Source organism: Cannabis sativa, chromosome 3 (genome assembly GCF_029168945.1).
Source record: "Cannabis sativa cultivar Pink pepper isolate KNU-18-1 chromosome 3, ASM2916894v1, whole genome shotgun sequence".
Lineage (NCBI taxonomy): Eukaryota > Viridiplantae > Streptophyta > Magnoliopsida > Rosales > Cannabaceae > Cannabis > Cannabis sativa.
In genome coordinates this window covers 78,566,800-78,583,562 of record NC_083603.1, presented here as the reverse complement: position 1 = coordinate 78,583,562, position 16,763 = coordinate 78,566,800, and positions in this window count along the sequence as shown.

Sequence of the window (16,763 nt, the reverse complement as noted above, 5' to 3'; positions counted from 1 at the left end):
TGATTAGTCTTCCATGGCACCCAAGGTTTGTTCCAGAGGTCAGAATCGCCACTAGCTACGATTATCCCAGCCCCCCTTAGACAAATTGGACGAGTAGAGAGAATGCTTTTCCAAACAATCGAGTCATGATCTTTTGGTTCCACCCTCCAAGCATCTAATAAATTACAATACTTACCCAAAAGAATCTTCACCCACAGCTTGTTTTCCTGATTTAGGATCATCCAACAGAGTTTGGCAACTAAGGCAGTATTCATGTCGTGGAATCTCCTAAATCCTAGACCCCCACAGTTCTTCGGTTGACATAAATCCCCCCAAGACTTCAAAGCACAGTACCGATCCTTATCTGAATTCGAGCCTACCCACCAAAACCGAGCCACTATCTTGTCCAATTCCTCACACGTAGTTCTTGGAACCATAGTAGTCGACATGAAGTAAGTTGGGATACTTTGAAGAACAGATCTTACCAGAGTAGTTCTTGCCGCTTGTGACATAGATTTTGCTTTCCAACCCTCGATACGCTTGAGAATTTTCTCCTTTAGAAATTTGAAATCCTCCGTCCTCTTGCCCGTGAAGAAGAAAGGGTTACCCAAGTATTTTTCTTTGGCATTAAGTCTTTGCATAGACAAAATTCCCATGATATCCTCTTTCTTCCTACCACCGGTGTTGGGCGAGAAAACTAACCCACTCTTGCTTTTGTTGATCCTTTGTCCAGACCAAGCTTCATATTTATCAAAGATTTCTAATAGACACTTGGCATTTGATTCCGTAGCATGGCAATAGAATATGGCATCATCAGCGTATAAGAGGTGGGAAATTGCCATTGCATTTCGAGCAATTTTAATACCCCTTATCTTCTTTTCTTGTTCCGCCCTTATGATCATCTTAGATAAGACTTCACTACAGAGAATAAACAGAAAGGGGGAGAGCGGATCTCCCTGTCTAAGGCCACGATTAGGATTGAAGGGAGCAAGTGGTGCTCCATTAAGAAGTATTGAGTATCTAACAGTTGTGACACACGCCATAAGCAATTGGATCGACTTTGCTGAGAAACCATTTGCAAGCAGAACTCGGCGGATAAAACTCCATTCTAGCCTATCATAGGCTTTGCTCATATCAGTCTTCACAGCCATGATTCCCTCTCTGCCCTTCTTGTTTTTAATTGCGTGGTTGACTTCCTGAGCAAGGACCGAACAGTCTGCAATCCATCTTCCAGGAATGAAGGCAGATTGATGAGGAGACACCAGCCTATCCATAATACTCTTCAGGCGATCCGTTAGAATTCGGGAGACAATCTTATAGCAGAAGTTACATAGACTTATGGGGCGAAACTTGTCAAACGAACTCGCATTGGCCTCCTTGGGGATAAGGCATATGAAAGTGTGATTCGTTTGCCCCTGCATCTTCCCATGAGTGAAAAACTCTTTAACCATTTTACTGACCTCCGTGCCAACAATACTCCAGTATTTTCGATAGAATATTCCTGGAAAACCGTCGGGACCAGGCGATTTTAAAGGATGCATTTTAAAAACTACCTCACGGATTTCTTCGTCACCCGGAATATGGCATAACATGGAGTTGTCTTCTTCTGCTATTTTATTATTGAATAGTCCATCAAATTCTTCTGAAATCTCAGGATTGGAAGATTTGTACAGTTCTTGGAACTTTTCCTGGAAATAGAGTCCAATTTCTTGCCTGCTCCGAATCCAGCAGTTAGGATTCCTTTCAATACAACTTACACGATTCTGCCTTCTTCGCACCACCGTTGAAGCATGAAAAAACCGTGTGTTATTATCTCCGTATTTTAACCAGTTTTCTCTTGATTTTTGTTTCCAGATTCTTTCCATCTTTGCTTCCATCTCTAGGATCTCCAATTGAATTCCAGATTCATTTTCCAGCATGAGTTGAGAAATCGGGGCTCCTTGAATCAAACTCAGAGTATGCTTAAGTTGTTTCAACTTACGATCGACATATCCAAATTTTTCCACATTCCATACTTTGAGATCCTTCTTAGTGTTCTGAAGTTTCCTCTGAAGTCTGTTATGATGAGCTACCGTATTGGTCCATGCCCGATCTATTACCTCTCCACATTCTGAACTCGAGGTCCAAACTTCCATGAATCTGAAAGGGTAGCAAAGCTTCTCTCTATCTCCCCACACTTTCAAACAGAGTGGAGCATGATCAGATCCATATATAGGAAAATGACAGACCGATGCATTAGGGAACTGAACACACCAGTTAGAATCTGCAATCGCTCTATCAAGACGCTTCCGGATATGTTGGGTCGAATTTCTAGCATTCTGCCAAGTCGCAGGAGGCCCAACAAATCCCAAATCAATCCCACCAGAGTTTAGTAAAAATTCAGTCAAAATGTTTCCCTCATTGGCCTGAAAGGGTCTTCCTCCTATCTTCTCTTTAGCCTCCAGAATGATATTTAAATCTCCCATCAAGGCCCACGACAAATTGCATTCCTGAACCTTTTCTAGCATCTGATCCCAAAAAGATTGCTTTAAGGCTCCATAAGGAGGACCATATATGCAGAATAAGATCCACGGCTCATATCCAATCATGGGCATAACATTAACTTTAAATCCCAAGTTCAAAGTCTCCATTACAGTAACTTGTATTCTTCTCCACGCAATACACAACCCCCCAGCCAATCCCGAGGCAGGTATACAACAAACATTTAAAAATCCCAATCTATTAGCAACATTAACCATAAAGTCCACGCTCACCTTAGTTTCCGAGAGAAAGATGATATCCGCATCTGTGTCTCGAATTAGACTCCGAAGAGTCCTTTCTGCAGAAGGCCGCCGAAGCCCTCTGCAGTTCCAAGATAAGCACCTCATTGGGGAGATGGGGGCATGCTTTCGGCCGCCTCCTCGCCTTGCCCAAAATCCTGAACATAAGTGATTGGGATTTCCACACAGTTTGCAAGAATATCTTCCAAGTTTCCTTGCGTAATTTCCTGGGTTTCCAATGCTGCCTTTCTCTTGCTTCGTGTCTTAACTCCTGAGCTCTGTTTCTTCCTTGAGTAAATGGACGAAGCATTTTTGCCTCGTGATTTCCTTTTCGATGATTCCCCCTGTTCCGTACTTCCCATTGCGAAGCATGCCTCAGTGGCATTAGAGAAGCTGTTTCCCGCGTCATTTTTTGCAGGGGACTCGTTATCATTCATGCTGGCAATAGAACAGTGCGAAGAAGATGGAATTGGTAAGTACCAGGTATGGGCCTTTCTCTTACGGGTCCCAAGTAAATGATTTATCAATTCAGATAAGTCAGGCGGATTAGTGATTAGAGAAGGGTGGGCCTGGAACTTATTTGTGATCTCCCTTCCATAAAGACTCATGAAGACTTTCTGTAACTCAGGGTCATTGATGGGCCACCTAATAGGCACCTCATCAGGATAATTATGAGGCCTTTGAGAGGCACAGACCCACGAATGAGGTATTTCAAGAGTTTGGGCTAAAGTAGGCCCAATATCAGGAATTCTGTCCTCCCCAGCATTAGCAAAGTCTGGGTTAGGTAGGTCCAAGTAATTGGGCCCAATTGGCAAAGGGACTCTTTCACTTCCAAAATTTCCCGCCACTCGATCAATAGACAACTTCTGAGACTTCGTACCATCCACAGGAACACAATCTCTGTCGTTCACAGAGGAAGTGGCGTGAACCATCCTCGACCCCGTACTGACTGTCTCAGTACCTTCCTGCTGGCCCTTTGTACTGCCCTCCCCGTCGGAGTTTTGCTTGCCCTGTCTTCTCTTCCAAGACCCTTTTATTTCCTTTTTCCGCCACCTAGAACATTCTCCGTAACTCAATCATATTACGAGAGACCCCTTTCCCAGCCATGGAGAAGCTGGTGCTTCTTCCTGTATCAGCCTTGACCCACGGGCCGTACATTTGGACGGCATTACCATCTTTTGGGATCACCATAGCCGTTAGAACATGGCAGATCCTTTCCAAATGGGCAAGCTTACCACACGTAAAGCACAAGAATGGTAACTTCTCATACTTGAACTGAATCCATGCTTCCTTCCTTCCTTCGGCTTTCAGGAAGAAACCAGCAACAAAAGGATGAGTAATCCATACATCAATCCAGCATCTTAGATATCCACGTCGAACCAGTTCAACTTTGGATTTTCCATCCGTCTTCACAAACTGTCCTGCTTTCTTGGCAATGATAGCAGTGTTCTCATCCGATAAACACCTCGTAGGGAGGCCGTGAAATTGAACCCAGAAGCGAGCCACCTCGAACTCCGCCACACGGACTTCACCTTCTACAGGCCAGGGTTTTAGGTTAAGAAGCATTCCATTAACTAGCCATGGCCTCTTGTCCATAATGAAAGAGCAGTCCTCCTCTGTCTCAAAGAAAAAACCTAAAACTCCCTCTCCACATTTTTTCATGCGCCAGCTTCCTATATTCCTCCAGACCCCCATGAGAATTTTTTTGACTACAGATGCTGGCATATCCTTGCATCCCATGACTTTCCCAACACAAGCCTTGTTGAGAACTACATCTTCCAGGGTGATATCTTCAAAAAGCTCCAACATCTCCATCTCCATAGCACTATCTCTTTCAAGCAACTTCCCCTTCTCTATGTCGACTGTATCAACAGGCACATCTATCATAGTTGCACTTCCTTTCTCCATTGATAAAAACGAAAATCCACAAAAACTTAGTAGACCAAAGCACAATAGTATCAGAGTACACTCCCAAGCCACAAAAAACTTAGAGAAACAGAAACAAAATAGTAGTCGAATGCTATCTCACAAGCCAGAGGTATCAGTGTTTACCACCCACAACTATGTCAATAACTGACCAGACCCTACTTGGGGACATTTTTTAGATCTTGAGGGGGAGAGCTTACATTGGCTTCCGTACTTTTCATAGTTCAAAAAAGCAATAATTAATCAATATAGCAAATAAGGTCAAATTATCATCATTTAAATTTGAATAAATAGGATCTTTATGACAATTAATAAGTAATGACAATTAATGGGTTGCAAAAGTTTTGTGTAGTTACACTATGCATGTTTATTAATAAGTAATGACAATTAATGGGAAGGTAATCATTCACTTATATTTGTTTAATTACGAATAGAACTTAATTAAATAAGAGAGAAAAAAAATAAAGAATTTCCTCCACTAATTTTATAAGAAATGTCATTAAGGGTAATGGATTTTAATTATTTTTATATTATTTTTTAATATTAAATATATAATGATAATTTTATCCTTTAAAATATATCTTACAAAATAACTACCATATAGTTTAACTTAAAAGGGAAATTTAGTCAATTTAAGCATTACGATTATGTTTCCTAATAAAGTAAACAATATAAATCACAACTATTCTATTTCCAAAAAAATTTAGTAAACAACATATTACAAATATTGATTCCAATTATTTTTCATTTATTCCGCTACATTTCTCCATTAATTTATTCTGATTCTGAGTACTGTATAGTAAACGTGCCATAAGGGTGTTGCCCAACTTTTATAAATATTTTATAAAATCTTTTTTACTTATTTAATGACATAATCTAAAATATAACATTTTCATGTGTCCATTATAAATAAAGTAATACTATTGAAATTATTAATATAATTTATTATTTTTATAATACACAAAAAGATGACAAATTTGTAACAAATATTAAATAGTGGAATTAATAAAGAAATTACATGTGTTTTTATAATAAAATAATAAAAAAAAAAAGATAACAGTCTCTAAATTTAATAATCTAAACTTGTAACTCATGTAGTTATTTTTAAAATATTGTTTAGATTTTTTTCTTAACATACTATTTATGAAAGTTTTAATATTTTGTTTTGTGGTGTTAGCAAAATAATTTTTCCACAAAATTGAATGTAGGATGACAACTGTAAAATAGGCTGTCACAATATTATATATTTTCTAAAACTCAAAAGTGAGGGTTTTATATATAAAAAAATATTAGTGATAGAATTTTTCTATATGAAATGTTTAATAAGGAGATTAATTTTAATAAATTATGTAGATGTAAAATTTCTACCTTAAATTGTAATGATAAAAATGAAATCATGATTCATATGACTAATTATTTTCATAATTTATTTGTTTTACTGTTTTGTAGTAACTAAAATGATAAGTATCGTATGAAGTTGGTTGAGCACTCGCGAGATTGTTATAAACATATTGTGTCTCATCCAATTGTTATAATCATTGAAAAATAAAATTTAATTTATGATTATTTTATAATTTTAGAAATCCATGTATTAAGTAGTTGTTAATTATTTCTAAATAAAAAATGGAATACTTTTTGATTATTTTATATATGTAATAATATTATTAGGGGTGTTCATAAAATAGTCGATCAAATCCAATCCGCAAAATGCGGATATCCGCACTTGTGCGGATTGGATTGGATTAGAAAATTCAAAATCCGCACTTGTGCGTGTAAAAATAACCGATCCAATCCAATCCACTTATATTTTTAAAAAATTAAAAAAATTATATACAAATAATATTTTAATGTAAAAAAAATAGTAATTTAAAAGTATAATACATATAATGCAAGTATATTTCAAAATTTAATAAATCAAATGTATATTCTATTCTTATATATAATTTTTGTCTATATACAATTTAATATAAAATTAAATATTTCTTTATACATACAATTTTTTTTCTTTCATTTGTTATTTACTATCTTATTTGTTTTAATGTGTTCTTGAAGACATAAAATAACTATAATTTGTTTTATTTTGTTGCTAGATATGTGAAAAAAAAAATATATATTTTTTAATATAAAAAAGTAACTAATCCAAAATAACCAATTCAATCCGCACTTTTGCGGATTGGATTGGATTAGATTTGAGCCATTGTGCATATTGGATTGGATCCAAAAAAATAAAATTCGCACTTAGTGCGGATCGGATGCACTATGAGCAAAATAGAGCGGATTGGATTGGATGAATACCCCTAAGTATTATATACATTGTACTAAAATTAACAATTTAAAATTATAAAAAATCTATTATTTTTATTTATTGAAAAACTTAAAGGATTTTTTAAATTTTTAATATTTGACATGTACCGAGTGAGTGTAATATAATATTCATTATTTTTTTTTTGTACCGAATGAGTGTAATATATAATATATTATTGTGGTATAAAAATTATGATAATTATTGAAATTATGAATTTTTTGAAAGAAATTTGTAATAGTAAATATCAGAATCAACTAAACCACATGACACGTGATGTTAAAATTTCATAATTTATTAATATATTTATTATTATTATTATTATTATTATTATTATTGAATAATGAATTTTATTAAATCAAATCATCCAAAACCAAAGATGCAATTACTATAGGTAAAGCATCCCCAGACAAAGTACAATCAGCCTCAAAAAGAGAAGATTGCGCAAGAACATGCCTAACCTTATTAGCAGATCGTTTAACAAAATTGAAAGAAACACCCACAATACCCGAACACAAAGTCATACATTCAGAAATAATATGACCATAAGGCGAGGCCATATATTTAAACTTTTGAATATCTCTAATGACTCTTAAGCAATCCGACTCAACTACCACATTTGTCCAAGCATTTGCTTTAATCCAACTCAATGCTTCCTTGATGCCAATAGCTTCAACCACATGTGGCTTCAAAATACCCACTTTGCTCATCGTCTTGGCTTGTAACACTATTCCAGCAGCCGTTCTTGCCACCAAACCAATACCAAAACGCCTTTCGTTTGTGAAAATTGCACCATCAACATTTAACTTTTATTGTAGGAAATTGAGGAGGGGTCCGATGCTCCAAATTTGTATCAACCGAGCCATTAATCTCATGAGAAGGCTGGTTATTCTTTTGGGCATTATACCAATTAATAAAGTTTAGTTTTGCTAATGTTACAACATCACTCACCTCCGGTTTTTTAGCATTCCAAACCAGTTCATTTCTGTGCTTCCAAATCGACCAACACAACATGGATGCCTCCAATCGCTCGGCCATAGTCCATCAGTCCAGACCTTCCTCGAACCAAGCTGCAAAAGTCATAGCAGCAGCTGCTACACCAGGTACCCGAGACATACCCTAGCATTCTTGAGCAAACTGGCACCTTACCAGGACGTGCAAAGGTGTTTCCGGTGCTGCATCACAGAAGGAACAATGAGTGTTGATAGGCACATGCTTTGTCATAAGTTGAAACCAAGTGGGTAAGCAATTCGTTGAGACTCTCAACAAAAAATTAAGGACTTTCGGAGGGAGTTTCAACTGCCAGAGTTGCTTCCAAAACCCAGAATTGGCTGTCATACCATTGCTGCCTTTGATCTCTTGTTGCAGTGCGTATGCGTTCTTAACCATGAAAAGGCCATGGTCCTCCTTCATCCAACACCAGGTGTCATTGACATGGTGCTGTGAGAGTGGAATTTTGAAGACTAGTGATTGATCTCTCTCGGTTAACACATTCGAAATCACCTCATCATCCCATTCAATTTCATCGGGCTTCATTAGGGACTTTACTAAATTACCAACAAGAGCTGGATGTCGAGACTCAATGAAAGGATTCAACTCATCAGCTAGCCAAGGATCCATCAAAATGTTCGTTGTTGAACCATCGCCCACCATCTTCCTAACCCCTGCCCGAACCAATTCCTGGGCTTCAAGAACACTCCTCCAAATATAACTTGGATTAGAGCCAAGTGTAGCCGTAAGGAAAGAGCCTGTAGAGAAATATCGAGCTTTAAAAATTTTCCCATCAAGGTATCACCACAAGTGAGGAGTCTCCACCCTTGCTTAGCCAATAACGCAAGATTGAAGTCTCTAAAATCCCGAAACCCCATTCCACCATTAGCTTTGTGAGCCGAAAGCTTATCCCAATTCATCCAATGAATTCCCTTCTTTGAAGAAGATCTCCACCAAAATTGACTAATAGCTCGCTCAATATCGTTACAAATTCCAACGGGGATAAGAAAGACATTCATTGTGTAATCAGGAAGAGCTTGAACAACCGACTTAATAAGCACTTCTTTACCAGCTCTAGAAAGAAACTTGTTGTCCCAAGTTTGAATTCGTTTATGCACCTTATCCTTCACATAGCCAAAGACAACATTTTTATTTCTTCCAACCGTACTTGGAAGTCCCAAGTACTTGCTATTCTCAGCCGCCTCCTAAATGCCCATTCTAGTACAGATGATTTGTCTAATTTCTGAGGAGGTATTAGTGTTGGGTTTTATGCCCTAAATAAAACTTCATTTCAATGTAATCCATTTTATTCAACATTAATAAAGAAACAGAAGTATTTTTCATTCATTTGTGTATGTTTTGGTTCATGTTATCAATTGTTTGTCTATTTGATTTATAAATTCATCTGAAACCCTTTTCACATACTTGATCCTGTTTATTGTGTTGTCAACACATTGGAAAGTAAACATGACTATGTGAATAAAGATTCCTAGATTTATCAGACACAGGATTTTACTGATATGATAATCTACAACAGAGTTTACTTGCATTTGGAAAAATGTTATGTTCTTTCCAGAGCATTGGTTAAAGTAAAGCTCAGGTTGGATGCATGGAGTATGCATCGGAAGGGACCGATATTGAACTTTGACTTAGATTTATTAAACTTAACGTAATATCTATTCAAGTCAATATCTCCTAGTTGATCCTAGATCAAATGATCTTAATCCTGTTATGATTAGGCTCAATCTCAAGAGTGTTATTCGTGTTCTTTGATTTGTTAGTTAAGCCTACTTTTGGGTCAGGGTGATACGTACATTTTGGGAACACGGTAGTGCAATTGAGTGGGAGCGCTAACATAAACATGGAATCTATAGCTTCTATCTGGCGAATAGTAAGTAAAGGATGATCTCCTTCGAGCTTGACCAAACGAAGATAAATGGTGGAGTACTCATTTCACATAGCTGAAATATCATTCATACGGGGTTAAGTGTTTTAAGGATAAAATACATTGTAGGGTGTAACGGTAATCTAATCCCTTTACAGTGTAGATCATTCATATAGAGGATCATTGATCAAATTAGGATTATAACAATGGATAACTAATGACGTGTCTATATGGTGGAACATATAGAGCGTTCTATATACTGAGAGTGCAATTCTAAGTTCTATGCGTGGATTCAACGAAGAATTAATAAGTCAGTGAATTTAGGTTATAAATTCTTGATCTGCTTATTGGAAGCTCGGTTATATAGACCCATGGTCCCCCCACTAGTTGAGATAATATTACTTGTAAGACTCATTTAATTGGTTTTGATTAATCAATTATAATTCTCAAATTAGACTATGTCTATTTGTGAATTTTTCACTAAGTAAGGGCGAAATTGTAAAGAAAGAGTTTTTAGGGCATATTTGTTAATTATGATACTTTGTATGGTTCAATTAATAAATATGATAAATGACAATATTATTTAATAATTATTTATAGTTATTAAATAGTTAGAATTGGCATTTAAATGGTTGAATTTGAAAATTGGCATTTTTGAGATTTGAGATGCAGAAATGATAAAACTGTAAAATTGCAAAAAGTGAGGCCCAAATCCACATTGCCTAGGCCGGCCACTTTTATAGGGTTTTTCATCTGATATTTTCATTATTTTAATGCCAAATAATTCAAACCTAACCCTAGTGGAATGCTATAAATAGATAGTGAAGGCTTCAGGAAAATTACACTTTTCATTCAGAGAAAAACCTGAGCCTTCTCTTTCTAAACCCTAGCCGCCACTTCATACTCTTCTTCTTCCTTCATAATTTTGAACCACTTAGGGTTAGGGTAGTGCCCACACACAGCAAGTGATACCTCAATCATAGTGAGGAAGATTGTGAAGAAAGACATTCAACAAGAAGGAGTTTAAACACTAAAGAAGGAGAGAAAGAGATCCAGGTTCAGATCTTGATAATATCTGTGACAGAAAGGATACAAGGGTTAGAGATCTGAACGGAAGGAGACATAATATTCCGCTGCACCCAATGTAAGGTTTCTCATACTTTATATGTGTTTATTTTATAATCGTTTTAGAAGTTCATATTTCGGTTGTTAATCAACATACTTGTGAGTAGATCTAAGATCCTGGTAAAATAATTTCCAACAACTGGCCTCAGAACCATGGTAATTGATTTGCTTGCAAGAAAGTTGGACTTAAAATGATTTGTTTATGTTTTGGATGGTATCATGTTGTTTTGTGTGTTGTATGATGATTGATTGATGTTTGTAAATTTTCGTGAAAAATAATTGAATATCTGTTTCTGGAATTATTTTTATTAGATAGTATGGAAAAAATTAAGCAATTTACTTTTTCACAAAACTCAATTTCGATTTAATTTGAATTAGTTATGATTTTTTGAAGTTTCAAAAAATTTCAGGGGTCGTGCATCTACCCACGCGCGCGCACGAGGGCTTGTCTCTCGGACAACACTCGCACAGACAAGTTTCTTGTCTGAAACCGAGGCTTCCGCGCGCAGAGAGGCTGCATGCAGCCTCCTGCACCGACGTTTCTCGGTCAGCCTCCCTTGAGCCCGCGCGCGGACAGTATGCAATGCATACTGTCCGTACAACTTGCAATTTTTTCGTTTTTCTTCGATTTTTCATGCTATTTCATGGAATTAACTTCCGATTTTTTGTGTAGTTTTGTATTTTGATTTTTACTTTTCAATTTTCAAATCTAATATCAGAAATAAATTAATTTGAATTTTTTAAATTTAATTTTAGATATTAGTGTAATTTGAATTTGAAAACAAATAAATATCTATCTTTTTGCTTGATTTTATATCTTATTTTTAAATTTGATTATTTTATCTTATCTTTTAAATTTAAAAGTCAGATATTAAATATTTTTTAAATTAATTTTTTTTTTAAATATTTGACCTTATTTAAATTTAAAATAAGATTATTATAATCATGTAATTTTAAATAGAAGTAAGATATTTTGCTAATTTTTTTAAATTTTTGTTATTTTATTTAAATTAAATTATAAAATTTAAAAAATATTTATTTTTTTATTTTATATTTAATTTATAAAATAATTTTTTAAAAATTTAAAAGGTGGTTAGCAATTATTTTTGAAATGATATTTAGGTTAGTTGAAACCTAATTTTTCAAAAATTGTAGGTTTAATTTTAAAAAAAATTAATTATTATTTTATTTTTTTAAAAAACGAAATATTATTGAAATATTTTTCGAAAAAATAATTATTTAAAATTAAATAAATCCTACATCCAACTATCCAATTCATCTTGTTGCAGGAGTATGTGTTTTAGCTTGTATGTAAGTTTTATAAAACCTATTATTGCTTGATTGCAAATAGCCATGATTAACTTGTTGACAGATCCAATGATCTGATTTTAACCCATGGTTTCATTGGTCAAGTAAATAATTTGTAACAGGTAAATTTTACAATCTTCTTTCATCTGTGTATGACTTAGCAACATGATAGGATCCATCCAAATGTGTGCCTGTGTGAGCCTATATGTTTAATTTTGTTATAGATGCATATAGGTTGTTGTTGCTAAATAAAATATTATAATTTTTGATAGATTTTATTTAGGCCCATTTAGGCTTTGGGCCTATTCAATTAATAATAGTTGTTCATTTTAAGGTTAAATTACTCTCTTTTGGGCCTTGTGTGAGAGTTGGGAGCCATAGTAGTGGGTACGACATACTAAATCCAGCCCCCCCTCACATGAACGACCCCAATTGTGAAGGCCCATTTGCCTGATTTGGATAACTGTACTAGGTTAATTAAATTAGTTTAACCTAATAAAATTGATTAGCAACATAATTAATTTCATTTATTTTGAAATTAATTTAAGAAAACCATAGTTTAAAGAATTTTATTCTAAGCTAAACTATATGTATTTTCTTGTATTTAATTAAATATAGAATTATAACCAACTAGATTCTTTCTGAAGCTTAATTTAAATTTTTCATTAAATATTCCTATTTAAGTTGAAAATTAGTTATTTCTAACTAATCAACTTAAATCTGAATATCTTTTGAATTTCAAATTTCAAAATTAAGTTGAGAAATTTTAGGAATTGGTTATTAAGATTCTGTAGATATTTTTTAAGTTGATATTTTCAAATATTAACTTAATATAGAATATTTTCAAATTAAGTGGTTACAACTTAATTTTATTTTTAATTAAATCTAATTTGAAAGATATTTAAGTTGATTTTTTAGATTCTTCTAAACAACTTAAATAAGATATTTTCAAATTTGTTCCATTATTTTTCGAATTTAAATAATAATTGAAATTTAATTAAAGTTGATTTTTTATTTAAACCAACTTTAATTTGTAATTTTTCATTATTAAAATATGGAACTCATGATTAAATAAAATACATATTTTTTTTTTTTAAATAATGAGCTTTAATCAAAAGATATTCGATCTCCATTGTTGGTCTTACAAAAGTTAAATTTTTTTCAATATAACCTCGAGACGCTAGACTTCGTCCCCCTATGGATGGTTATTCGTTGAAAACTTTTAACACCGTAAGATCTCATTTGATAAGTGTTTTGTGAGTTTTCGTCTCTATTGGACTCTCCCCTACGGTGACTACTTAGAGATAAACTCATAAAACATGAAACAATGGTGGAAGCTCATAAAATGAGAATAACCTTGACTCTCGCCTACCGGGACAACGTTGGATTCTCATTTTGATAGAATAAAAGGTTGCTAAAATGGTTTTATTTTAGATGAGCTGACTACTCTATTCAACTAATGTTATCTTTGACTCTCGCCTACCGGGACACTGTATTTCATTATGTTGGAAACCTTGGAAAATAAACTATGTTAGATTTAGTATTTTTATAACATATGTGATTATTTGTTATTTTCTGAACTTGTGTATGAATTTGAACCAAAACCTTACTTCTATTTTATTGATGTGTTGTAGTGCCAATAACCCTCATCCCATTCCACTCCTAGTCTATATCTTAGCAAATGAACTTGAAGTTATAAACTCCTTGTCAGAGTAATACTTCACATATGCCCATGATGAACATGAAATTCTAGAAAGCAAGTAAGCTGGGAATTGTTCACTCTGAAGAGCAAATAGTTCATAACTCCATACATCCTACTATTTCAAGCTTAGTTGAGAAGATAAGAGAAAGTGATTCCACTTCCTCAAGTTATACTTCACAACAAATTGTACCAGCAAGAACAACAATTCACAAACGAATAAGCAATGATGCTTTAGTCTTCAAATCATGTGTTTTAGAGAATGATAAATCCATTTGGATTCTTGATTCTGGGTCTACAAACCATGTAAGTTGTTCATTACAATTGCTTGAGAATTGGAATTATTTGAAATCCGGAGAGTTGAAACTTAAGGTTGGTAATGGCAAAATGGTTTCGGTTAGAGCTAGAGGAAAAGCCAAACTCAAGTTTCAAAACAGAATTTTGGAATTAAATGTCTTATACATTCCAAATTTCAGTAGAAACTTGGTTTCTATTTCATGCTTACAATTGCAACAATACAAATTAGATTTTTCGAGTTCTGGTTCTACCATTTCTCGAAATGACATTCATATTTGTGTTGCATCCATGGAACAGGGGCTTTATGTTCTTAGACCAGAAACACCATTTGCCCTACATAACGAACTTTTTAAAGTAGCTAAACCTAGAAACCACAAAAAGCAAAAGATCGATGATGATAATGAAACATATCTATGGCATTTATGTTTAGGTCATATAGGCTATGACAGACTAAATAGGCTAACCAAAGACGGTCCATTGAAAAATGTCGTCTTAGGTGAATTACCTATTTGCAAGTCTTGCCTAGAAGGAAAGATGACCAAACGTTCTTTCTCTGCAAAGGGAGAGCGTGCCAAACAACCCCTAGGGTTACTTTGTCACTTTCATTGACGATTACTCTAGATATGGACATATTTACCTTATGCATAAGAAATCTGAAACGTTTGAAAAGTTTCAGGAATTTCATGCATTGGCTCAAAACCAACTAGGTAAAACATTAAAGATCTTGCGAACTGATAGGGGTGGAGAATATATGGATATGCAGTTCAAAGATCATTTAATTGAACTTGGAATTGAATCCCAATTAACCGCCCCTAACACTCCACAACAAAATGGAGTTGCAGAAAGACGGAATCGCACGCTTTTGGAAATGGTTAGGTCCATGCTTAGTTATTCAACTCTACCTACGTCCTTCTGAGGATATGCAATTCAGATGGCAACTGACATTTTAAATGTTGTTCCATCTAAATCAATCCCTAAGACACCTTTAGAACTATGGAATGGTCGTACACCTAGTTTATGCCATTACAGAATCTGGGGGTGCCCTGCTCATGTCTTAAGAAAGAAAGACGGCAAACTTGAGTCACGAACTGAAGTTTGCATGTTTGTCAGAAATTCTAAAGAGACTAGGGGTGGACTATTTTATAGTCGCAAGGATGATAAAGTGTTTGTTTCCACAAACGCAACTTTCCTTGAAGATGACTATATTAAGAATTTCAAACCACAAAGTAAAGTAGTGTTGGAGGAAATGCTTTCAGATATAAGTCCTTCCAATGTTCCGTCCTCTTCCACTCGAGAAGAGGACAATCCCACTCCCTCAGTCAAACCAACTGAGAAAACTACTGCTAAAGTTCCTGTTCAGAAAATCACCGCTCCTCGTCGTAGTGGGAGGGTTTCAACAAAACCAGCTCATTATGGCTTGGATGGTGAAATCAATATGGTCGTTGGTGACGGTATTGAAGACGACCCATTAAACTATAAATAGGAAATGGCTAGTCCGCAACGGAAACGATGGTCAACCGGCATGGATTCGGAAATGGATTCCATGAAAAAGAACAAAGTCTAGGAATATGTAGACGCACCTGATGACTATCATCCAATCGGATGTAAGTGGGTTTACAAGAAGAAAAGAGGAGCTGGAGGCAAAGTCGAAACTTTTAAAGCTAGACTTGTAGCCAAGGGTTATACCCAAAGAGAAGGTGTGGATGTTGGGTTTTATGCCCTAAATAAAACTCATTACAATCTGATTAGTTATCAATTTAGATTTTTTGAAGTGAATTATGATTACATGTATGTTACATGTTTATGGTTTAATATATATACTTGATATATGCACAAAATCAGTTAAATCCAGAACATATAGTTATTCACAATTACAGTATTGTCAATACAGTGGAATGTGATTGTGATTATATGATTCAAAAGATTTGGTCCCTGTTCATCAGTGTTTTGGATTTACACTGATGTGATAATCAGCGATGAAGTATACTTACACTTGGAGTAAGTGTTATGTTCTTTCCAGAACATTGGCAAAGTATACTGGTTTCGAATGTATGGAGTATACATTGGACTGGACCGATATTGAACTTGGTCAAAGATATTGTAAACTTACCGTTGTATCTGTCCAAGTCAATATCAAAAGTTGATCTTAGATTAAGAGAATCTAAATCGTAGATATGCTTAGGCTCAATCTCAGGAGTGCTATTCTTGTTCTTTAATTTATTAGTTAAGCCTACCTTTGGGTCAGGATAATACATATATTTTGGGAACATGATAGCATAACTGAATGGGAGTGCTGAACATAAATATGGAAATCTATAGCTTCTACTGGTGTATAGAAGTAAAGTGATGATTCCTTTTGAGCTTAGTTAAATAGAAGTAAATGGATGAGCTCTTGTTTCAGTGACTGTATATCAGTATATCAGATCACTAAAACATCATTTACAGGTAACTAAGTGTTCAAAGGGGCAAAATACATTGAGGGGTGTAAACGGT